Raw genomic sequence first — 25,191 nt, forward strand, 5'->3', positions numbered from 1 at the left:
ATTTAGGGGGAAGAAAGTCATAAAATCTCACCGCACGAGTTTGTATATTCTAACTAAATTCATAAATATATTGTTAAAAATGAAAATAGAAATAAAAACTATTTATTTTTTTTTTGTTTTCTCTAAGTATAATTAACACAACACACAAACATTTCTATGGCATTTTGTATTTTTTTTTCTTTTAGTTTCTACTCAACATTTTTCTTTTCGTTTAAATGAAAAAACTGTTCTAACACAACACGCACGCGACTAAGACACTACTGCACGATATCGAAAAAACTCTTTGACTTGGATGCGTTTTCAACTTTTAGGGTACATGCTCTAATGAAACGTTTCTTATTTTTCATAAAATAATGTTTGAGTTTTTCCGTTGTTTCATTTTTATTTTTTCTTAATTTTTTATGTAAATATAGTTTTTATATTTTTTTGAAAAAAAAATCTTAGCCAACACACAACTAGAGACGCAGACGTTACGCATCTAAAAAATAAAATTCGTGCTGTCTGTATTTCTTGATTGTAGTAAAATTGTTTTTGTTGCTGTTGACCAAACTAAACAAACAAGCTAGATGCGAGTCGGAAAACTCTAGACGGTAAAGGGCGACTGGTGAATAACTTAACACTATGGAATGTTTAAACAAATTTTAAATTTGGAAATTTTAAGTAAACTACATATTGTTTCCAAACTTTGTGAAATGTGTAATTAATATAAGGAAATAAACATCTAATTAAAATTGTTCTCATATACGACCAAACTTAAAAAGTGATACAAATGTAACTTTTTCACAGAATAGGTATGAAGTCAAATTACAAATTACCCAACATTAATCCAACGTTTTTCAAGACTGGCATGTGTGAGGATAAATTTTAAGTAAGATTAGATTTGATGCTGTATTTTAAACGTAAAGTTTGGCTTAACTGGAACGATTTTTCAAATTCTGATCAATACCAGACGATACCGTGAAATAGCACCCAAATGAAATAATTCCCAAACTTGAAAAATTAAATAACTACCAAAGGGTAAAATGAAATTACTACCAATAATCGGCGGTTTCATAATTTTAAAAACATTACTCCCAAAAAAGCGAAATAAATCCCAATAGAAATGAAATAATTTCCAATCCGAAGCAATTTATTTATGTGATCTAAAAAAAGGAACTTCTAAAGTGAAATTATTCTTCGCTTACCAAACATTTTTTGCATTGCCTATGGCGTAGCGCAAAGTTTTACTCCTCTGAGATGTGTCAAAAACTGGTTTCACTCAGAAAATTTGTTTTGCATTTCCGGCCGGGCGCTAAGGTTTTCTCCACTGCGGTGTATCAAAAACTGGCTTCGCACAGAAAAGTTTTTTGTGATTCCAGGACTTCGGCCGGAAGCTAAGGTTTTTCTCCTCCGGGATGTATCAAAATCTGGCTTCGCTCAGAAAATATTTCTTTCATTGGAGAAAGGTTAAGAAATCGTTGCAACCTGACAAAAAGAATCTTTTCTGAGCGAAGCCGGTTTTTGATACACCCCAGAGGAGAAAACCTTTACACCCGGCCGAAGGCTGGCTATGCAAAAAACTTTTCTGAGCGAAGCCAGTTTTTGATACACCCCAGAGGAGAAAACCTTAGCGACGGAAGTCCGGCAATACAAAAAACTTTTCTGAGTGACATTTATGGGTTCTGCTTTTGTAAAGTAGAACCCAACAAAATGAAATAACTCCCAATACAGTGAAATAACTGCTAATTGCCAAAATAAAATGAAATAAAACCCAACAAAAATTTCATTGGGAGTTATTGCATTATGAAATAACTCCCAACAAAAAATTATGAAATAACTCCCTATGCGTTAGGAGTTGTTTCATAATGAAATAAGTCCTAAGTTGTATGACAAATTTGTTGGCTGTTATTTCATCTTTTCGTGGGGAGTTATTTCATTTGGGAGTTATTTCACGGTACTATACCAGACTGCTTACGATAATGATAAACTTTTTGTGTAAATCTTGTTATTTTTGGTTGTAAATTTTTTTTAGTTAGAGTGTTTTATACATACAGTAAGACGGACGTAACTAAATTGATTTAAAAATTCATATGGATCAAGAATATATGTATATGGGGCATTTCATGTCAAGTGCACCAACTTTTGAAATCGATTTCATCCGATCGGGATGAAATTTGCACCCAGGTTAGTTCTATTGGATAGTAACTCAGAGACAATTTGTCAACAAGATTTGACATTTTGGCCAAGCAGGTGCTTATTATTATCCATGTATCTTATTACCTATGGTTCTTAGCAAAATGTGTCCCAAATAGCTTAGATAGATCTTTTTACAAACTTTCGAAAAAAATTATTTAAAAAACAAATTTTTTTGGCTTTTTTTTTAAAAAAATGTGCCTTTTTTTTTTAAAAAAATAAAACTTAGATATTTTCCTTGTAGACCTTTTTGGTCGTTTAGTGGGATATCTATCAAAATACATATTTTGTAACTCAAAACATACATTTTTTGCAAAATCAAAAACTTTGTTGACTTTTTTTTACAAAATGGACCCTTTTTTAGCTCAAAAGAAAGCTTGGGTCTGTTCTTTCTAGGCCTATTTGGTCGCTTAGTGCGATGCGAGTGGGATATCTATCAAAATAAATATTTTGTAACTCAAGACATACATTTTTTTTTTTTGCAAAATCGAATTTTTTTCCAATATGGGCCCTTTTTCAAAAATTTTTTTTTCTCAAAAGATAGCTAAAAGGGTTTGATTTTGCAAAAACTGTCAAAAATTGTATGTTTTGAGTTACAAAATATTTATTTTGATAGATATCGAACTCGCACCCCACTAAGCGACCAAATAGGTCTTCAAGGAAAATATCTAAGCTTTATTTTAAGAAAAACAGAAAAAAAGAAAAAAGGGCTCGTTTTGAAAAAAATCAATAAAAAATTTGACTTCGGAAAAAAAATAAAAATTTTTTATTTTTCTTTTTAAATATTTTTTTTGAAAGGCTGAAGAAAGAGCTATCTAAGCTATTTGGGACACATTTTGCTAAGAACAATAGGTAATAAGATACATACTGCTTGGCCAAAATGTAAAATTTTTACCCCATCTAACTCAGAGAGGTCTCGACTGATCTTGATGAAAAATTGTGTCCGAGTTACTATCCAATAGAACTAACCTTGGTGCAAATTTCATTCCGATCGGAAGAAATCGATTTCAAAAGTTAGTTCACTTGAGATGAAATGCCCGATATACCTGATGAAGTTCTACACCATTTCCAATTGAATTTCAGAAATTTCCAATTATATTTCACAAAATTCCAATTGATTTTCAGAAATTTTCAATTATATTTCAGAATTTTCTAATTGTATTTCAGAATTTTCTACTTGTACTTCAGAAGTTTCAATTTCTACTTAAAAAGTTTCTAATTTTATTTCAGAATTTTCCAATTGTTTTTCAGAAATTTCCATTGGTATTGCTATTAGAATTTTCTGAAATACTAATGGAAATTTCTGAAATTCAATAAAAAAAATAGGTTGGAATAAAAAAACAAAAGACAACGTGCACGTTCATATTTAACAGAATAAGTTAATTGTTTGTCTCTTTGCGCATATTTACCGTTATAACGGGAGAAATAAGCAAATAAAGCAGCATTAACATACCCCGCCTAAAGGCAGCCTTGCCGGTTAGAGGGTTAAATACATTTTCGGAGTTAGATTTCAGAGTGTTAATGCGATTTTCGGAGTAGTAAACATGTGGGGGTCAGGATCAATTGGGTGCCCCAATAGACTAGACTATAGTGTGCTGGACTATCAATCTGAGGGTTGCATGTTCGATTCCCGTCATAGACTCTGGGTGTATCTGCAGACAAGCAAAACGCTTCGCAGTTTGTGTTTTTTTAACTTATATACACATCGGCATATAGATTCGCTGATTCATTTGTGTTTACATGAAACGTATTTATTCTGATTTCTTCGTTTAATTTTCGGAGATATGGCGTTGGATGAAATATAGGCAAATTATATCATTATTCCAGCATAATTATCGCATGAGAGTTTTAGCAATATCACAAGACAACATTTGTAGTGGCGCTTACTGAAACCTTGTACCAGAAAAACTTAATAAAAGCCTGTTTTTCTGTCCAAAAAAAGTTATAAGTTATATTTTAAATTGTGACCTGTAATTTCACCACCAGTTTTACATAGACACACAGAGTGGGTAATATTATGAAGTATTCAATTACGGATTTTTTTTTGTCGGTGAGTTACAAAAAGTTTAAGAAAATTAAATTACTTACCATGTGGTAGGTAAATAACAAATAGCAAAAAATCTCAACAAACACCGTTTATAATTTGCTCTAAAAATTAAAGTCAACAATAAAATTTGTTTAGACAAAAAAAGAGCAGAAAACAAAGAGTGAATGTCCAACACAGTTTAGACACATAAATATTGAAATTTTTTGCTTCATTAAATTGTAGCATACAGCGTTTTGTATATTTCTGCGGCCAACAAGTGGTGTGATAATCATTAATAGAACATTAATAAGATTTAAGATTTTTTTAAATATCTTATGTAAATTTAATGCTTTTTGTGTTTTTAGAGGAAAAAATGTACAAAAATTTTAAAACGAAAAATTTAATTATAGGATGCTTATAATTTTTTTATTTTTTAAAAATGTTTAACATTTTTTAAATGATCTACACATGTTTGTGGTTTAATGTACATAGTTAAATCCTTATGCCCAGTTTTTGACTTGTTATTTAAATACGTATTTAGTTAATTTTAACTTAAAATTAAGTTGTATTTAAATACAGTTTGAGTTTTTCAGTGCTACATAATTTGTCTTATTTAAATAAGATAAAAGTATGGTAGCACTACTAAATATCAAAAATTTATCGATAGTTTTGCTTAAAACAGCTGTTCAACCAAAACAAAAATTGATACATTTTGCCCAATAAGAAATAAAAGTTTATTAAACAATAAAATTATTGGTAGGAAAATGCACAAAAGAAGCTCCAATTGCCCCGCATCGGAATTGTAGTTTTTGCAAGACGCTTTTTTTAGCAAGACGCTGTTGTTTGTTTTTTTTTTTTACTAGAATAGAGTGAAAAAAAACCAAACATCAAAAGTCAGCTGTCAAAAACATATGGTAGTTTATGAAACTTAAATAGAATTTAAATGACCAACGTCGGCCATTTAAGTATCATTTAAAAAAGCACTGAGAAACTCATTTTCGCATTTAAATAGAACTTAAATATAATTCATATTTAAATACGAAGTCAAAAACTGGCTCTTAGTCAGTTTAAATTATAAAAATACCGAAAACTATCACAATATTTCTTTAATCGAAATATATACACTATTTTATATCAGTGTACTCTTTCCTCATTCTCTTATCTTTTTATGGCTCATCAATTATGTATTAAAGACACTTCAAACAAAACTAAATATCATATAATATAAACATATATTTCTATAATCTTAAATATTTTAATGTGAGAGGCTCTGTGAATGACTCTGCCATAGAGATGTCAGACAGTCAATCCAAAACAACAAAAAAAAATAATAACAAATCACTCTCATAAAGTAGACGTGTAGCATTTTAGTTTTTAAAGTCTGTGACCGCAAAAATATTTTTTTTTTAGAAAATCCTCAACAAAACTTGATGTTGACATGATTTTATTATGAACAGTTTTTTTTTTTTGTTTTGTTTTATATTATTAACGTATTTTTCCAAAATGTTTAAATTACATTATGTGGGTGGATGAGTAAAACAAATTAGACAAATTAATGTTTTGCAAAAATGTGATAATGATAGAAAAAACAAATAAATATAAATTAGATATGCATTTTTTATGATGCTGACAGAAATGGTGCGGCATTTCTACAAAGTTTCAAATAGAAACTAAAAATAAAATCTCAAAATTACATGCTGCTTTCAAATAAATGTTGATAACGAAGCGACAGTCTCCTAGAACGACTGTCGCGAACTAGTGATTTTGCCTATCATTCTAGCTACGTGACTAGGTCCAAAGAAGTGAACGCATTTGGATTCACATTTCGGTTACATAAAGTCAGTTACCTTACATAACTAGATATTTTAATATTTACGGGTGCTAATTGACCTCAAATATACAGTTAACAAGACACTTCCAACAGATAGTTCAATAATCAATTACTTATAAACAAAACTTCCTCCGACAACTCTCCTTATAACTCTCTCATTATATATAAATAATATATAAATAGGGGTTATATGGGGGAGGATAAATTCTAGACCGTTCCTCACAAAAGTTAAAAAAGTTTTAAGTTCATACAATCCTTGTTTATGTTTAAGTCCATCATGATATTAATTACACTATGGCGGAATTTATGCCCACAGGGAAAGTTTATATATGTCAAAAAAATTTACATAGTCCCGGCGTTTCGCTGGGTCAGGTCTAGGAATCGAGATATATCGATTTGAAGTTAGTAAGTATGGGAACTAATGTTCAAAATTCGGAAATTTTGTACAACTTTTTGAATTTTGGATCAGTCTAATATACAAATATCCTAAATTGCAAATTTAATTGGTTGTTATTTTGTATTTTCTTCCCATTTTAAACACAAATAAAATTCAATTCCAAAAACATTTTAATGTACAATAAATACGCACGTAACAATGTGTTGTTAGAAATTGTTTTCTAGAAATTATAAATTATTTCTTCATGTATCTAGTTTATTACTTTGTTGTCCAAAACACAATTGTTTTTTATGCTCCTAATAATAATGTTTTATTTATCTGGGTACTGTTTGCCCAAACAAGCAAAAAAAATAAAAAATATACACAAAAATTGTTTATTAGTGCTCATTATTTTTTAGCTATGTTTCGTGGTTAGAAAAAAATAAATATTTATAACAAACATGTTTTTAATTAATTAAAATGTCATAAAGCAAAAACGTGTGGAAAAAATATTAGATTTTTTTTAGTTAAAAAATAGCAGCTATACATTAGTCAAGACATAAACCCACAAAACAATATAATACTTTTGTTGGTGCTGCTGTTTTATTTGTTTTATTATTTTTATTAGCACATAAACTTTTAACTTGAACATATTGCCATATTGCTACCACAATTGAAATTGTTTGAAATTTAATTACATTTTGTTTGTTTTTTTATAATATTTTCAATTGCTCTCATAATGTTTTGTCAATTAGTCGGTATACTTTTTTATTTAACTTTAATCATATCTGCAATTATGTTTATTTATAATTTTATGAATGTGGTTTTGAGCAAATTAATATCATATTCATATTTTCATTGGTATGTTTATCCAATGACTGGGTAAGATGCAATATTATTAAGGGGGATTGTTATGAATAAACTGTATATGAACATTAAATCATAATTGAGATCATAATGGTTAATTAATAATACATACTTATTTAATAAGATTTAATTACGAAACAAATGAAATGACATAAATGCACTGAAACATTCATTTATGTGGAAATTAATATTCGTTAAAATTTTATAAAATAATGATTTTTTTTATTGAATGTGCTTGATGCCATTTCATGTATTAATTCAAAATTTTAATTGCAAACAGAATTTAAGAGATGAGATGTAATTTGTTTATGATTTATTGTTATACTTAGACTAAGTATATGAATCTATACACATTAGGGTAGCCCATGCTCTTAAGGTCTAAAATTATACCCAGTCATCTAAAAACCAAACGCTGAAAATTTGTACGAAATCGAATAACGTTTGCATGTTGAACATTTTATTTGAAGTATCAAGTTTTGGGTAAAAGTAACAATATTTAAAAAAATAAAACAAGGAAGAGTATTATATTCGGCAGTGCCGAATATTGTACACCATCAATACGGAGGTTATTTCACGCATTAACAATAAAATATTTTTCTGCTATTAAGATTATATGGGGGTCAATTATGGACCGATCCTCACAAAATTTGGTAGAAAGTTTTAGGTTCATATACAACTTGTTATGTCCAATTTCATCACGATACTAGTTATTATAATACATTTATGAATGTTTAAGTAATTTTCTTGCATGTAAAATGTTACCGGATTTTCGCCATACTTTACAGTATAATTTCAAAGTATTTAGAACTAATTTGTTCATCATTTTATCAGGATTGCCTTATATTCAACATATAGTGAAATCATGCGCCGATATTGTCCATTTTCAATACCAAACAAACATTATCAACCAGCTAGCTTCTTTCGTTTAGGACCATTTAGCATATGGACCGACATAGCGATATAGTCCTAGAATCTTATGAGGACCCAGAGAATATATAAATTTATGAGTCTGCGATGAATATTTCGATGCGTTGCAAACGAAATGACAAAATCAATATACCTCCACCTTTTTTGACAGAGAGTATAAAAATAAAATGTAAAAAAATCCAATTAAAAATATTTTTTTTTTGTATTTCATTAACCCATAGATGCTTAAATACAAAGTATAAACATTTTATTTAAAACAAAATTTCCATTTAGATTTTAATAAATGTAAATTTTATATTACGGGTTAGACTGAGGACCGATTTGAATTTTCCGAATTTCGTAGAAATTAAGTTTTTGGTCAAAAATGTATTAATTTCTTAATGAGTAACAGTATTATATTCGGCTGTGCCGAATCTTATACTTATACCCACTATCAAAACTTTTATGGTTTTTTAGTTATTCTCAATAGAGGATCCTATGTAGGAACTATGGAGAATTATCGTGTGATTGTTACAAAATCCAGTATTTATGCCGGTTAGAGTGTTGTTCGGAAGTGGTCAATATATGGGAGCTATGATGAATTATGGTCGTGCAGTTCATAAGTGGTCATTTTGACACAGAAGGCAAAGATCGTCCAGGTCAGCCATAACAATTTGAAGGCCAAGAATTGCAGGCATTACTCCAAGAAGATTGTTGTAAAATTCAACAAGAACTTGTTAAATCAGCAATTTCAAAACGTATAAAGGGGAAATTGGCTACCATACGAATTGAAGCTGAGAGATCTTGAAAGACGATTTTGCGATGAAAAAGGGTTAATTCATGTTATATTTTTCATAGGTTTCATCAAAATCGGCTCAAAAATATATGTATTACATTTAGCTATCTTTCCATGAGAAATTCAAAATATTGACCATCACAATTTAAGGGTTAGCGTTTTCGATTTTAGTAAAACTTTCAGACTATATTTAAAATTACCTGGGCTATAATATTCTGAAGAGGCTTTACTTAAAAATCATAACAGTAAGTAATTGGGCTCATTCGACAAAATATGGCCAAAATAATTTTTTTTCTCGAAAATCACAAAATTTAAGTCGCAGGTACGGAAAAAATATAGGAGATATTTTCATATTTTTATTCCGTATTATATTCTCAATAAATCCCATTATGATGAAATTTGTTTAACTAAATTTTTAAAAAATTGAAAGTGAAGTTTTGAAACCGTCGTTAAAAATAAATGTTGTTGGTCATACCTTATAATAGATCATACCACCGAAGCCAAAAACTCATATGCAAGTAAATTTGGATTTATGCTAAGTAAAAATGAGGTTTTATTTTAATATTTGCCAAAATATGTTAATTTTGTTCTTACATTTCTTGTTCTAATTGTTTAAAGTATTTTTAATAACTTTAAAATATTTTATTCAATTTCTGTTCTTTATATTTATTAGAACGAGTGTTACGTACACATTTCTATTCTTTTAAATTAAATTCCAAAAGTAATTTTTTAATGGCAACATTTTTACAAAAAATTAAAAAATTACATTTTTTCCCCTTGTAAATCACATAACTTCAGAGCACTTGCGACACGGCAAGTCTTAGGTTAGGTTAAGTTATAAAGGCAGCTAGTTACCAACCAGCTCACTTGGGTCCATTAAATTGGTCCCATTGTGTTACCCTAAGGATCATGCTCAGGGCCTCAAGAGGTCCTTCACATGTCAGAAATGGGTTCAATGCCGAACCAACCTGACGCACGAATGAACGAATCCAACCTCCTGACATCCAGAGTAGATAGATCCGCTAGAAATGGACTACCTATTGTCGCAGTCCGCACCCCTGCTAGGGCAGGACAAAGACAGAGGAGATGTTCAATCGTCTCATCCTCATCTTCATCATGGCAACTCCTACAGAAGTCATTGTATGGATTATTCAATCTCCTAGCATGCGCACCTATCAAGCAATGCCCGGTGAGCACTGATATCGGAGCTCGTAGCCTAGCCCGAGGTAGCCCCGTGAGGGACATTGACCTATGATGGTCAAATACGGGCCAAGTGAGTCTCGATATCGAGCAGTTTGTCAAATTAGACCATCTGAGCTGAGCAGACTCAAATAATTTACGCTGTATGGTTGACTTACAGCAAGATAGCGGTAAACCGACCAAGTGATCGATCTCGTCAATATGTAGACGTGAGCCTCTTTTGGCCAGTTCATCCGCAATAGCATTGCCGGGTACACCAGAGTGACCAGGCACCCAGAATAACTCCAGGTTAGAATATCTCGCCATCTCATTAAGAGATACCCGGCATTCATGTACCAATCTGGATGTCGAGTAGACGCCAGATAGGGATTTGATAGCAGGCTTACTGTCGGTACATATTCGGATATTCACACCAAACACCCTATAGTACTTCATCCAGTGTACCGCCCTTTTGATCGCTGAAATCTCAACTTGAATTACACTACATTGATCATGTAGCCTGAAATACACCCTCTTCTGAAGATGGGGAATATAAAAGCCTCCACCCACCCCATCCGCAGACTTAGAGCCATCTGTGTATATGAAAAGCGTGTCCATAGAGAAAGGAGACTCGCCCGCCAATGACACAGAGAAGCGCCTGTCAATAAAAGGTAAGGGAGTGCAGTAATCAATATTAACAGGGAGATAAGATATACTACCCAAAATAGACGCATGACCAGTACATCTGGTCTTCCATGCTCCAACAGTACTTAACCTAACCGCCGAATGTATGGCCAATTGTTTGGCCATTAGATCAGCCGATAGCCAGTGCATCATTACAAACAGAGCACGAGACGGTGTACTGCGCAGCGAACCCTTAATCATTAGTGCAGATATTCGCAGGATTCTCTCAATTATCCAAGCGAATGTAAAGCAGTCTCAACAGATCTGCCCTTCATGTAGGCATGTTGAGACAAGGATAGTCGGTTCGGGTTAATCAATGAACGAAGGTGCACGGCAAGTCTTAACCCCAACCGATTTACATTAACTTCACCGAATGGCAAAAATTCAACTTTTTTAAGTGCCAACCTAATGTTCCATATACGAACTCACAAATTTTCTCAAATTTTTATGACTTCTTTATATTTTTTTTTGTAGTAAAACAGCGGATTCTTTCCCTTTACCGCAAATTTTAAATATGGATTCGAGCCAGCTTGATTTATTGATTAAAAAAACTGTTTGTGTTTTTTGGATTAAAAAAATAATTCACTGCGTTTTGTAGGTGAACGCAAAAGTAATACAATTTTTGTAAATAACTTGTCCTATGTCATATTCGTCTATGCTAGAGACATGGACCCTAATGTCCTTTTTTAAAGGTCTTTTTTTTTTTTGATTTTCTTGAAAAAGGGTCAAATTGACCTCTAAAGAGTGGAAATAGAGGGTTAAGATCTTCCATAAAAATGATCCCCGAAAAATTGCACGATATAACTCTGACAATAAGAATCTCTCAGACATTAACATTTTCTTCAGTTAGTATAATGCTCCCTTCGTTCAAAAAATTAAAACTTTCATCCACTGTAAAAAAAAATCAGACCTGCTGGACTACAATTTTATTCTACAAAAATGATCTACTCAACATGCCCTTTCAGAATTAGAGGGTCGCTATTCTGTTCCAATCAAAAAGTCTCAATTTGTTGGAAAGTGAAATTTCTTAAACGTGTATTTTGAAGTCTCTCAACGGGAGCTAGGTTCTGATTTTAGACCCATAGTTTATTGGGGAAATTTTCATAGAATTTTTCGTAGATTACGTTTTTGTTATACGCCTGTTGACCAAAAAAATTTACCCACCCCAATATATATGCTATATTTTATTAATTTATCTTTTAGTGGATCAGGAAATCTAAATCATCGTAAATATTACTCATACGTCTTAGTTTTCTAATAAAGAAAATTAATGTCCAAATTAATGTTAATGAGGCAGTTTTGGGGGTGTGCTGACTAACGTTTTAGAAAAATGTAATAAAAAATTAAAAGAAAATAAAAAGTTTTAAAGTGTTTTTCAGAAGTGCGCCTTTTGAAGCAAAGGTTATTTCTGGAACATAAATATCAAATGTTCTAAACTTAATTTTGAGGTGGAGACAGGAAAAGAGATTTTGTTAATAAGAAGCCGAACCGATCTAATATGAATGAAAATAGCATTAACAGATTTTGCTCCCATTTAAGACCTACTGCCGATACACGTATAAACTCACACAGTTATTTTTTTCTTGTGTTATTTTCGAATTTAAGATTCACTAATTCTCTAATTTTATCTTGAGTTACACCCCTAAGTTTAAAATGCCATCAGAAAGGCAACTAAGATACGTTAGAAATTTGTGAACTTCAACATATTTTATACAAATAAACACTTTTAGGTTTGTTATTATAAGAAATATCCAAAATATATTCTTGATTTTTATCTGTGATTTAATACTTTCCCGTTTAATCCAGCCATTTCTGACCCGACACAACAATAAATGCTTATAATTTTATTGTATGGTTTATTGGCAAAACATGATATTTGTTTAATTAATCAGATGTGTTAAATAAATATTTATTTTACTGTTATTTTACGTAAATTTAACATATAAGTGACTTTCGTATATTTATCTACAAATAGTTGCACACTGCTTGATATACAAATAGACAACAAACCGAATTAGTTGCTGCTGTTTGTGTTGTTTTTAACTGACAAATATTAGCTAACTAACAATTTATTTTCAACAAGTATTTGATTTGTTTAAACAACAATTTACAATTAAATTAAATATGTTGTCTGATGTTGTCAAAAATCTATTTCATTAAACAACATCCCAAGCATTTGGCACAACATGAAAAGGAAAACATTTTTGTAACCGCAAGATAATCAAATTCAATTTTATAATGATTTATGGTTAAACGATTGATACTGAGGCTGACCAAATTGAACTTTGGCCAAAATTAAATATTTTCGAGTATTTTGCATTTGAAATCGTAAAATGTTATTTTTAGTAGATAATGACTAGTTAGAGTAATTAAGTAGAAACTTAATGGTGTTTTTATTGCTTTATATATAATTACAAACAATAGTAAAGTACAATAATCGAATATTTGTATAGGTGAGAATTTAGAATTTTGTTTAAATTGTAATACGAGTATATACTTCTTATCGCTATCATGGAATGTAATAGTTGATTCGAAAATGGCATACTATATAATCCACATTGAAATCTATAGTTTTACAGGAGATATTCTGATGTTTCCAAAGAAAAAAAATCAAACTTTTGAGATTCTAAAGTGAGAGCAAAAATCTCGGCCAAAGCTTTATAAATGGTTTGGGAAGATATTCAATTATACCATTGAGAGGGCAATTGGTAAATAACATAAAGTCATAGCAGTTTTATGAAGATGTTTATGATATTATACTTTATACACATATCGCTCATTTGCTGCAACAACGTCATAATTCCGAAAGCCGTTTCCAGAAAAACGGCTTTGAATGTTTTATGACATTTTACTATTTCTTAAATAAATCATGCGATTTCAGAAAAAAACCTGATTTAGATAGTGGATGTTAATATCTTTCTAATTTATATTTAACCCTAATTTGTACTTGTCAAATATACGAGAAACCATGAATTTTAATTTTGATGTTTACAACAACAAACACTCTCAAACAAAAAATAACTGACATTAATAAAAATTGATAGAACTGTATGAAAGACTAAAGAACTGTGCATATTTTGTGTTATTCAGTTCAAAAAACAAGGATTTTGAGTTATGACAGTGTTGTAGCAAATGTGCGATATGTATATTATAGTACCCTACCGACAAAGTTAAAGTGATCGTTTAGACGAAGAAAATTATTTTGGCGCCATCACACCTATACGGCTACACGATCACCGTTGCCGCCGTAGCTAACTTAAGCGACATTGAACAGATCTAGTGCTGTCAATAAGAAATATGATACAAATGAGATCTTAAACATATTTTATTTAACAAAAAAGAACACAAAAGTACAAATATTATAAACGCATCAACAATTAAGAGCTTTTTTGATTTGTTTTTATATTTTTACGGTATATACATAAGTATATTTAGTAAATTCTGAAAAAAGGAGATATTTTCCAAATTTATCTAATATTTCATTTAAAACATTAATCGATTATTGAGTGAACCAATACTTTATTTAGCTAAATTCAAAAATATTTTTTGAAAATTCCGGCAATTGCACTGCACCGCCACATCATTAACCGCCATAGCCACATTTTCAAATAAGTAAAATAACGGTCCTGGTATCAATATTTTTATTGAAAGCTTTCGATACCGTCAACCATGCCACCCTCTTCGAGGACATATTCCAGTACAACCTGAATAGATGCCACGAGATGACGAGTTTAGAGACAGATCGAAAGACCGTTTAGGGCAGTGTCCCGTCACTTATATTGTTTAGTTTTGTGTGAACGTCATTTCGCACGCGGACTAATGCCAGATTATGGCGACGGGTATCTTAAACATAAATTGGAACTGTTTCACATTATTGAATTATACAAAAAATATATGTTAAAAATTGAGTACTGGAAGTAATAATCTACAGCACGAGAAATATCCATTTACAAGATTAACAAGTAAGAAAGTATAGTCAGTCAAGCCCGACCATATGATACCCACCTATCTAATTGTGGACCAATCGCTATAAAATTAGATGACATGACTTCAGTATATACCCAATAAGCACTCAAAAATTTAATTTCAAGTGTTGGAAATTAAATTTGAATTCAATTTGAATTCCAGTCCATTTTTCAAGTCAAACATTATTTTTGAAATACATATTTCATATTCTTTTTTGTCAAACAAATAACAAAAATTCATCAAATTAAAAAAATTATTAAGAAACAATTGAAAATAGATTAAACAATTTTTCTATCACATCAAACATCAATAAGTAAAATGCGAATCCATCGCCAATTTCCCAAAAATTAAATTCAGTAGATGAAACTGTTAAATATTTTGTTTTAGATTCCCAGAGGAAATCGAAAGTAATAAAACTTCAGAATGCATCTCCAAGATCTTACAATGAGCTGATTGTTTTTAATTGATTTGTATTTTAATAATATATAAAACATGTTTTTTTTTGCAAAATAAATAGAATCCAAAAAAATTTGAGATTAATTAATTAGTAAAATAAATAAATCAAAGCTTGAATCCGATTATTTTTTCGACTTGAATTAAACAATAATTATATTATTGAATTAAACTGTATTTTAAAGCTTGAATTCAAGTATTATTCCTACTTGAATTGAATTTTAATTCAAGACTTGAACTCAACTGTATAAACACTGGAATGTTCGACTTGAATTCCAGTTTCCTTTTCACTGGAGAATGCTATTGAATTAAAGCGTACTACAAGTGTATTTCAACCCTTGAAATGTGAATGTATGACTGGAATTAAACTTGTTTTACACTTGAATTCCAGCGAAAATGCTTATTGGGTATAAAACATACTTGTGTTGAATTTTATTTGAATACCAACTTAATTACGAAATCTATTTTCATTAAAATGATTTTCGGTAGTGGGCTTTATATGGGAGCCATGACTAATTATGCACCGATCGTTATATAATTTAGTGACATGACTTTTGTATAGATACATTATTTGCATTGAATTTTATTTGAATACCGAAATTTTTAAGAGAATTATGCTAGTTATAGCGATTCTCGGAAGTTAGTCTATATGGCAGCTATGAATAATTGTGGACTGATGATCACAAAACTTGGTGAGGCGAGTTCGACTTATATAAAACTTATTTCTGCTGAATTTGGTTCGAATATCTATATAACTTGGAGACTTATGAGAATTTAACTATTTTCAGATAGGGCAATCGTATGGGGCCTAGGAGAAATAATGGACCGATTCTAACCAAATTCGTCCTTGGGGCAATAGAAGAGCCTGTGGTTTGATTACAAGGTTTACATGGACGGACAGACGGACGGACATCGCTAAATCGATGAGCAGATTGGAATAGTTTAAGGTGGGTGTTGGGACAATATTTTGGTATGTTACAAACATCAGTACTAACCCAATATACGCTCCCCATTATGGTGGTGTAGTGTATAAAAACTCAAGGAGCGGTCTAAGAGGTACAGGAAGTCTCGAATTTACTTTGATTCTCAGCTAATATTAATCGAAAAATAACAAGAAATCTCAAATTCTTTCCGCTGAGAATTATGCTTATGATTTGTGGGTTTTTACATTTTTTTTTGGGGTGCACCCGGGTGATTTGAAATCAAAATTGTACCAAAATAATGAAATGAAATATTCTTTCTATTCTGTGTGATGCCGATATGTCTTGCATAATAACGATTTTCAAATTTGTCAACCTATGGCCGGATGAAAATATTCACTGCTCTGTGATATGTCGGTTTCATCTGTTTTATTTCGTAGCCATTAAAGCTGGCCTGAAGGATTTTCTCCTGTGGAGTATGTCGAACTCAGGATTTAAAATTTTTAATGATTATATGTTTTAATAATGAAGAATAATACAAAACTAACTCAAGATATACAATTTGTTTTTTATTTTTTTTTTTTTTCAAATTCTAACTTTTTTCCAAAATGTGCCTTTTTGGTCCCTTAGTGGAATGCGAGTTATATATATATCAAAATAAATTTTTTAACTCAAAAAGTGTATGTCTCGAGTTACAAAACAATTATTTTTATATGTATCCCACTCAGCTATAAAAAAGCCCTTAAAGGAAAACACTTAACCCAGCAAAAAATGGTGCTTCCTCGGAAGCAGGTTTGTAAGGCAGAGAGCACTTGTATAGTGCTACCACTTCGCATGAAAGATTACATGATTTTTATATGGGATTCCTCTCGTAGAGGCTCTGCATATGGAATCCAAAATAAGCATATTTCACAGCTTTAATATTAACCTGATTTCATCGAATTAAATATGTGCAAACAATTGTGCACATAGATAGATGGAGAAGCAATAAAATCTTACAGACCCAGTGATTGCCTAACAAGAAGCGCTGATTTTTTCTAAGTTCTTCATCACCTATACGAATAGCTTAATGTATGCCTTCCAAAATAATTTTTGTAAGGCAATAATTTTAGGATGCAATTAATGTAGCAGTAGAAGATGCAGTAATCATATTTATTGCTTCCAAATCCGAAATATTTTTTGCTGGGAAGCTTTATTTTGAGAAAACAAAAATTAATAAAAGGGTCCATTTTGAAAAAAAAAAATCAAAAATTATATATCTTACAGAACAATTATTTTGATATATGTGCCACTCGCATCCCACTAATAGTCCAAAAGTTCTTAATGAAATAGATCCCAGCTTCCTTTTGAGCAAAAAAAATGGTCCATTTAGAAAAAAGGTCAGATTTTCCAAAAAAATCGACAAAAAGGTTCTAAATTATATTTGGCTTTCAAAATTTATATGATTTTTATATATGGAAACTTATTTCTGTACAATTATATGTGGTTATCAACATAATTGAGATAATCAAAAAAATCGACAAAAAGGTTCTAAATTTTATTTGGCTTTCAAAATTTATATGATTTTTATATATGGAAACTTATTTCTGTACAATTATATGTGGTTATCAACATAATTGAGAGTTTTATGCTTGTAAAAGTGATTTTCGGAAGTGGGCCTTATATGTGAGCGATTATAGGATATGAAAGGATTAACGTTTTGAAATAAATGTTTTTCAGTTTTTTATTTTGATAAATTAAAACAAATTTTTCTCTCATAATGCAAATAAAGATCACGAGATCATCTGAAGTGTGTAGTTTCAATGCATATGAACTTTATCATGGCTAAAATTTTTTGGAATTTTGTTGTGCTGTGTAATATTCGGAAGACAAATAGTCTTTGGACTGATTTTTAAAAATTTATTATTTTTTGGAGTAAGAATATATATTAGTCAAGAGGAAGTACAACACTGGTATTTGAAATACAACATTTTCGATATCAGGATTGGAAAAATATCCAATGATTCGATTAAATCTGTATCTAAAATTATTTTTTCTCATGGTTTTTGCAGTTTTTTTTTTTTGAAATTGCACACTAATCTCGGTATTCGCTTAGAATTCAACAGAACCATATTTTATGAATACGTCACGTAAATGTCTGCATCGAGAGTAGTAAGTAAAACTGAGATAAATTATTTTAATACTTTATCGGATATATATAACTCAACTGATTAAAGTTTTCTTAAATTATCTTGATTAAAACATTAAAACATCAATATCTATATATTTCATTCAACGATTGTTTTAGTATCCACATTTGTAGTTATGCTCAACCAGATTTACAAACCTTACACAAGAGAACTAATAAATGAAATTCATTAAATTTATAGAACAGTGTACTAATTCAAAATGATATGAATAATTTCAATAATAATAATTTATGTACTTGTTTTTATTGCAAACTTTTTGATTTATTGTTTTCAATGAATTGTTTTCTAGATTTCTAACAAGAAACTAATGCAATTATTTGAAAATACAGGGGCTAAAATAAATTTAATGGTATAAACATTTAAACAAATTCAAATACTTGTTGATAATAAAAAAAATTTTTTTAAATAAGTGCTATAAAACAGTAAAATAAATATTATTTATATGGAATTTTTAGTAATAAAAAAAGTATTTAATTGAGCAAACTTACTTGCTTTCGTTGTGGCCGCTACTCCTCTAAGATGTTGTGCTTTACGATTTGAAGATCTGAAATTGGAATTTGCGTTGCCGGACGATGATGAGGCTTTCGATAGGCGATGATTGTTGTCACTTAGTTCTCCATTGCTGTCTGCGCTCAGAAACGAATTATTGATTAAATTGTCATCAAATGTAAAACCATCCAACCAATACATGACATGGTATTTTTATAAAGATATTTATTTCTTTATTTTCTATATAATGCAATTATGAAAATTGTATATGTTTTTGCATTAATTCAACAAAATATTTATGTGAATGAAAACAATGTATTTTGATTTAATTTTATGTATGCACATTTTTTTTTGCTCTTAATATAAAGTAATATTTTTTTTCTACTTTCTGTAAAATGTGTTGATAACTTTGTAAAATATTTTCACTATTTTTTCATACAATTACTGTTAGGTTTTTTTTCTAGGTTTTATTTTTTTCTGTGTTTTCGCAGAAACACATCAATACAAATTTGTATAATTTAATGCCGCGCCGTTTATATTTTCAGTTAATTTACGTGTGTGTTTCGTGCACAATAATGTACTGAATTATGATGGTTTTTTTGTTTTCAACACGATAGACTCTTTTAGAAATTAAAAAGAAAAAATAAAATAAAATGGAAATACAATTTTCACAAATAAACCAAATAGTAAAAAAATACAAACAGAAAAAATTGCGAACGATTTCGATAATTCCTATCGATTGATTTGTTGTTTGTTGTATCTGTGTACACTACAAGTATTACAGTAAAATAAAAAAAAGTACAACAAAAAAAAATAAACAAGAAACAAGCAACAATTGTTCATGACGATGATATTGCTGGCTGGTTGTTAGTATTTATATTGTCTAGTTAGTGTAGTACGTACTACTAGGGTATCCATTCGAATAAGGTTCGTTAGAATGATATTCGAATTAAATATTCGAAGAATTTAGAAATTACAATTTTCGAATATCGAATTAATAAAATAATCCAATAAAACTAATAAAAAATAATTGCTTTAAGACCCAGCAAAGTATATATTATTGATCCCCATGAAATTCTAAGTCGACTAAGCAATGTCCGTGCAAAATACACTAACAAACCTGTTATTTGAATAAATATATTGCACATACTTAATACCATACAATTTTACACTCATTATTTTTTACTAAAAAAGACTATTTCTATTGAAAATGGTAATAAATCGGTCAACGATTTTTCCTATCCCGCATTCAAATGCATACAGAACAGCAGTATCCATATCAAATTAATCAGAAATATGTTTCGTGCTAAAAGAAAGCACAATACTAAATTTTTAGTGGACACATATAAAGTTCACTTCCGAAAATCATCCTCATATATACAAAACGCGCTGTATTGCATTCTATGAAGATTGGTCCATAATTGGTCATATCTCCGATTTAAGGGCCACTTCCAAAACACTTATTAGCCTTACCAAGAAAGCAACAAATAAGCCAATACTATCGAAAGCATTTTTGTATTAATATAAGCTAAAACAAATAAAAAGTTTACTGGTATCCCTTATAGAAAAGCAGGTTACAACCAAGTGAAATATTTGAATAATAAGTGGACTTACTCCTGTCGCTTACAAGAAAGCAGAATGTATTGCAGAGTAATGCTTCCAAGTGGGCCATATAAAAATCATGCCTTCTGTAAGCAGGTTTGTAAGGGGTAATATAGCTTCTCTGCCTTACAAACCTACTTAAGTGAAGCTCCAATTTTTGCTGGGTTCCTTCATAAATATCTGAAACATAATGAAATTTGTTTCCAGAAATCATACTACTGGATTTTGTAAATATCGGTTCATATTTGAACATAAGAAATCACTAGCGGCATTTAATTAAAATTTTTTAATTTTGAAATCGGTAAATATTTTGCATTTCATCGACTAACCATAATCCACTGAGCGAATTGGCATTTTTTGTTTCGTTTTGCTTTCAATATTCGCCCAGCTGTTAGCTGTCAAATATAAAATACGTAGCAGCAAGTGCATTGATAGAATTTTGCGCCTAATTACTAAATGCGTGGTTTTAATCAATATTAAATCAGTTGATTAATAATTTTATTAATTAAAGTTTTTATTTTAAGTGGAAGGTTAGTATTTAATAAAAAATACATTTTTGTGGCCTGTGTTTATCTAGTTTAATAGAAATTCACTGTATAAGTTAACATCTGTGATAGTTTCGTGGAGTGCATATTTTGGGATTCGATCGAATTCGGTTAAATTCTGGTTTTGTTTATTAATTTAGTTTATTGTTGCTGTAAGACGTCCACAATGATCTGCCGGTTTTTGCCCGTTTATTTATTAATGCATTTTTTAGGCTCAATGTATGTTGCCAAAGCGCACTTTTTTAATTTGGCACAATGAAAATGTCCTTACAAAAAAATATTCGGTTGCCGATGCCCATGTATTTTATAATATAACTAGCTGACCCGGTGCGCTTCGCCACCCCAATTAGAAGAACGAAATAGTACTATCAAGTCTCACTTTGTGAATCTAATTGTAAATGTCTAATTTCATATTTCTGGGTTCATTATTATAGAAAATGCAAAATGTGTTCCTAATTTTAAATTTTTAGGTTTATTATTTAAAATGTTCAAAAAGTACCATTGCAATAAGGAAATAGTACCATCGATTATCACTTTTAAATTCGCATTCACTAAACCATAACCCGTCAAGTTTGAATTTTAGATTTGTATATCATTTCCTATATTATCAACTAATTTTGTTTCTATAATACTTCATATTTAATAAATTATCACAAAACCGAAACCGATCGGTTTTTAATTTTTTAAAACCGAAACCGTGGTTTTGAAATTCTTCGATTTTTTGGAAACTCTAGGTCCATTATTATAGGAAATTCAAAAAAGTACCATTAGAATATATAAAAAGTACCAAAAATCCCCCACTTGTGGTTTCCGACTCACTCGGGTCCATATAAGCTTAATTTCATGGCTTTAGGTTCATTGGTGAAGAAATTACAAAAAGTACCATTTGAATAAAGAAAAAGTACCAAAAAGTCTCCCCCTAGACTTCTCACTTAGGACCATATACGTTTAATTTCGTGTTTCTAAGTCCATTGTTATAGAAAATTCAAAAAAAGTACCATTAGAATAAAGAAAAAGTACCAAAAAGTCTCCCCCTAGAATTCTCACTGACTTATTACCATATATGCTTAATTTCATGTCTCTAAGTCCATTGTTATAGAAAATTCAAAAAAGTACCATTAGAATATAGAAAAAGTACCAAAAAGCCCTCACTTGTGGTTTCCCACTCACTCGGTTCCATATAAGCTTTATTTCATGTTTCTAGGTTCATTGATGAAAAAATTACAAAAAGTACCAATCGAATAAAGAAAAAGTACCAAAAAGTCTCCCCCTAGAATTCTCACTCACTTAGGACCATATATGCTTAATTTCATGTTTCTAAGTCCATAGTTATAGAAAATTCAAAAAAGTACCATTAGAATATACAAAAAGTACCAAAAAAACCCACGCTTGTGGTTTCCCACTCACTCGGTTTATATATAAGCTTTATTTCATGTTTCTAGGTTCATTGGTGAAGAAATAACAAAAAGTACCATTCCAATAAATAAAAAGTACCAAAAAGTCTCCCCTAGAATTCTCACTCACTTAGGCTTATATATGTTTAATTTCATGTTTCTAAGTCCATTGTTATAGAAAATTCAAAAAAGTACCATTAGAATATAGAAAAAGTACCAAAAACCCACGCTTGTGGTTTCCCACTCACTCGGTTTATATATAAGCTTTATTTCTTGTTTCTAGGTTAATTGGTGAAGAAATAACAAAAAGTACCATTCGAATAAAGAAAAAGTACCAAAAAGTCTCCCCCTAGAATTCTCACTCACTTAGGACCATATATGTTTAATTTCATGTTTCTAAGTCCATTGTTATAGAAATTTCAAAAAAGTACCATTAGAAGAACAAAAAAGTACCTATAGTTCAGTTCACACATTTTGGTACCTAAATATTATCCCCTATTCCTAACACTAACTTCACTCAGATACATATCAGCTAACTTTAATGTCGATAACTGAAATAATTTAAAATGTTAAAAAAGTACCATTAGGAGAAAAGTACCAATTTCCCTTTTCTTCCTTGAACACCCCTCAAGTTTGAAATTTAAAAATATTCCATTTTGCCAAAATTGTTTATGCTATAGGCATGTCTCAAAATATTAAAATCTGTGTTAATGTGCCCAAGAATAAATATGTTTTAAAAAAAGTACCAAACTGTTTACCCGGATTTGGCCCAATATACACCTTGGTACTCGAGTTCCAAATAACACCCTGTTAGTTAATTTTTGTATGAATCCAGGAACCAACGTTAAAAAAATTATCAAAATTGGCTTAATATTTTCAATTTTCCCGATTTTATCCCCTTTTTGGTACCTTTTTTATCCCCATTGAGGTGGTAAAATTTTATTCAAATAAATTTCTGTAACGTGGTGGGAGCTCATAATAAAATATTCGTATGTCTATGTCAAATTATAGAAAAACATATTTAATGAAAAAGTACCAAAAATAAACACAATTTTTATCCCTTAAGGGTTCGAATTTCCAAAAAGTACCAAACTTATATTTTTTATTTTTTGATAAGTAAAGAACACGATTTAAAATTTGATTCTATGTTTATTGGTTTAAAAGATACATAGGGTGCCAAAAAAGTACCAAAATACAGTTTTTACCCGTTTTCTCCCCTAAAAGTTTCGAATTTCGAAATAGTACGAAACACCTGTCAGCTTATTTTTTGAATGGAGTAACATGCAATTTTAAGTTTTTTTGTATCTTTATTAGTTTTTAAGATATAAGGTTACCGAATTTACCCGTTTTTACCCTTTTTACCCCCTAAACGTTCGAATTTCCAAAAATCCCTTCTTATCGGATCGTTTTGGGGAGGGAGGAACCCACAGTTAAAATTTCATGATTCTAGCTTCAGCCGTTTGGGCTGTACGATGATGAATCAGTCAGTCAGTCAGTCAGTCAGTCAGTAACGTTACTCTTTTATATATATAGATGAGGAGCAGTGCAGAAAAATTAAAAAAAAAATTGAGGAGCAGGATAAGCAAAGTAGTTGAAAAATGGGAGAACTGCAATAATAAGAAACCTAATAAAGATTGGTTTGACAGTGAATTTATTTTACTTGATCTAACGAGAACTAGTAATAATCTAGGACGATCTGCAAAGGAGTTCACTGAATTCTGATCCAATAACGCGATTGCATACTGTCCTGATGATGCTTTGGCTCTTTACTTGGACGGAGATTTTACAAAACACTCGTACAAATTAATGAAATCTGTTGCAAACATAAAAAAGCAAACATATATCCAAATTATGATGTACTGTTATTAGCAAAAAATAAGTGCTATCCGGTTTGATTCACAATTAACGATACGTCTGCTGAAGTGTCCCTACAGAGCTTGGTTGATCATACTACTGTACGGATGATCAACCAAATTGGATCAACCTCAATGAAAATACCATTACTGCAATATTAGGGTTGCCAGTTTTATTTTTGCAAAAAGCGGGACAATTTTAAAAATAGGTGAAAAATGGCGGGATTTTCAAAACTTACGCGGGACAAAAGATAATAAACTATTAAGTGCGAATGGTCTTGCATCATTGTAAATGCAAAATTTTAAAGTCTTTTTTTGTGTATGTTGTTATTGGGTTACGGTAAAATTTTGCATTTGCAATGATGCTAGACCATTCGCACTAAATAGGGAACTCCGCTACTGTATTTTTCCAGAATTATAAATCTTATAATAGAGTTAAATTAAAAAAATCTTCCTGTATAAAAAATACGTTTTGTTCGTTTGTTTGCTACTTGAACTTGATTTGGAAATTTTCCATACAAAAAATAATATATTGGAAAATATTGGGAGCCAAAATAACTGCACATCTTTTGAGGACTAGAACGAATCAAGCCAATATCGGATACTCTGTTCCAAAGTGAAGTGTATTGCAAAGAGAACGTTCAATTGAAACAAATAGAATTCGGACGAGGCAACGTTTGGACAGTAAAGCGGATGAAGCAAAATTTCCAAACCACTTTATTTTAAGTGGTTTTTACCAGGTACTGCAGAATTTCAGACATAAAAAATTGGCTTTCAACGTGTTTCAGCTTCAATTCGTATTTCCCTGCTTTTGGATAAATCCAGCTTCCTGCAAACGTTTTGAAATTGCTGACTCAGTAGCTCCCAATGATTTCGCAAGCTCTTGTTGAGTTTGGCAACTGTCTTCATTGAGTAACGCCTCCAATTCTTGGTTATTTCAGTC

The 25,191-nt window shown here is 30.5% G+C and overlaps 1 protein-coding gene across 3 annotated transcripts in view; it reads right to left on the bottom strand.

Moving 5' to 3' along the window:
- Window positions 1-18,990, bottom strand: part of LOC135959028 (mucin-2) — a 75,127-nt gene extending 56,137 nt beyond the window's left edge. Inside the window, exon 1 of one of the 3 annotated variants that reach the window (XM_065510026.1) lies at window positions 18,853-18,990. The gene's annotated coding sequence lies outside the window, so the exon portion shown is untranslated. Of the gene's footprint in view, window positions 1-18,851 lie in introns of all 3 variants that reach the window. The other 2 variants (XM_065510043.1, XM_065510034.1) reach the window with 2 other exon arrangements.
- Between the last annotated feature and the right edge of the window lie 6,201 nt (window positions 18,991-25,191).

Source organism: Calliphora vicina, chromosome 1, assembly GCF_958450345.1.
Source record: "Calliphora vicina chromosome 1, idCalVici1.1, whole genome shotgun sequence".
Classification (NCBI taxonomy): domain Eukaryota; kingdom Metazoa; phylum Arthropoda; class Insecta; order Diptera; family Calliphoridae; genus Calliphora; species Calliphora vicina.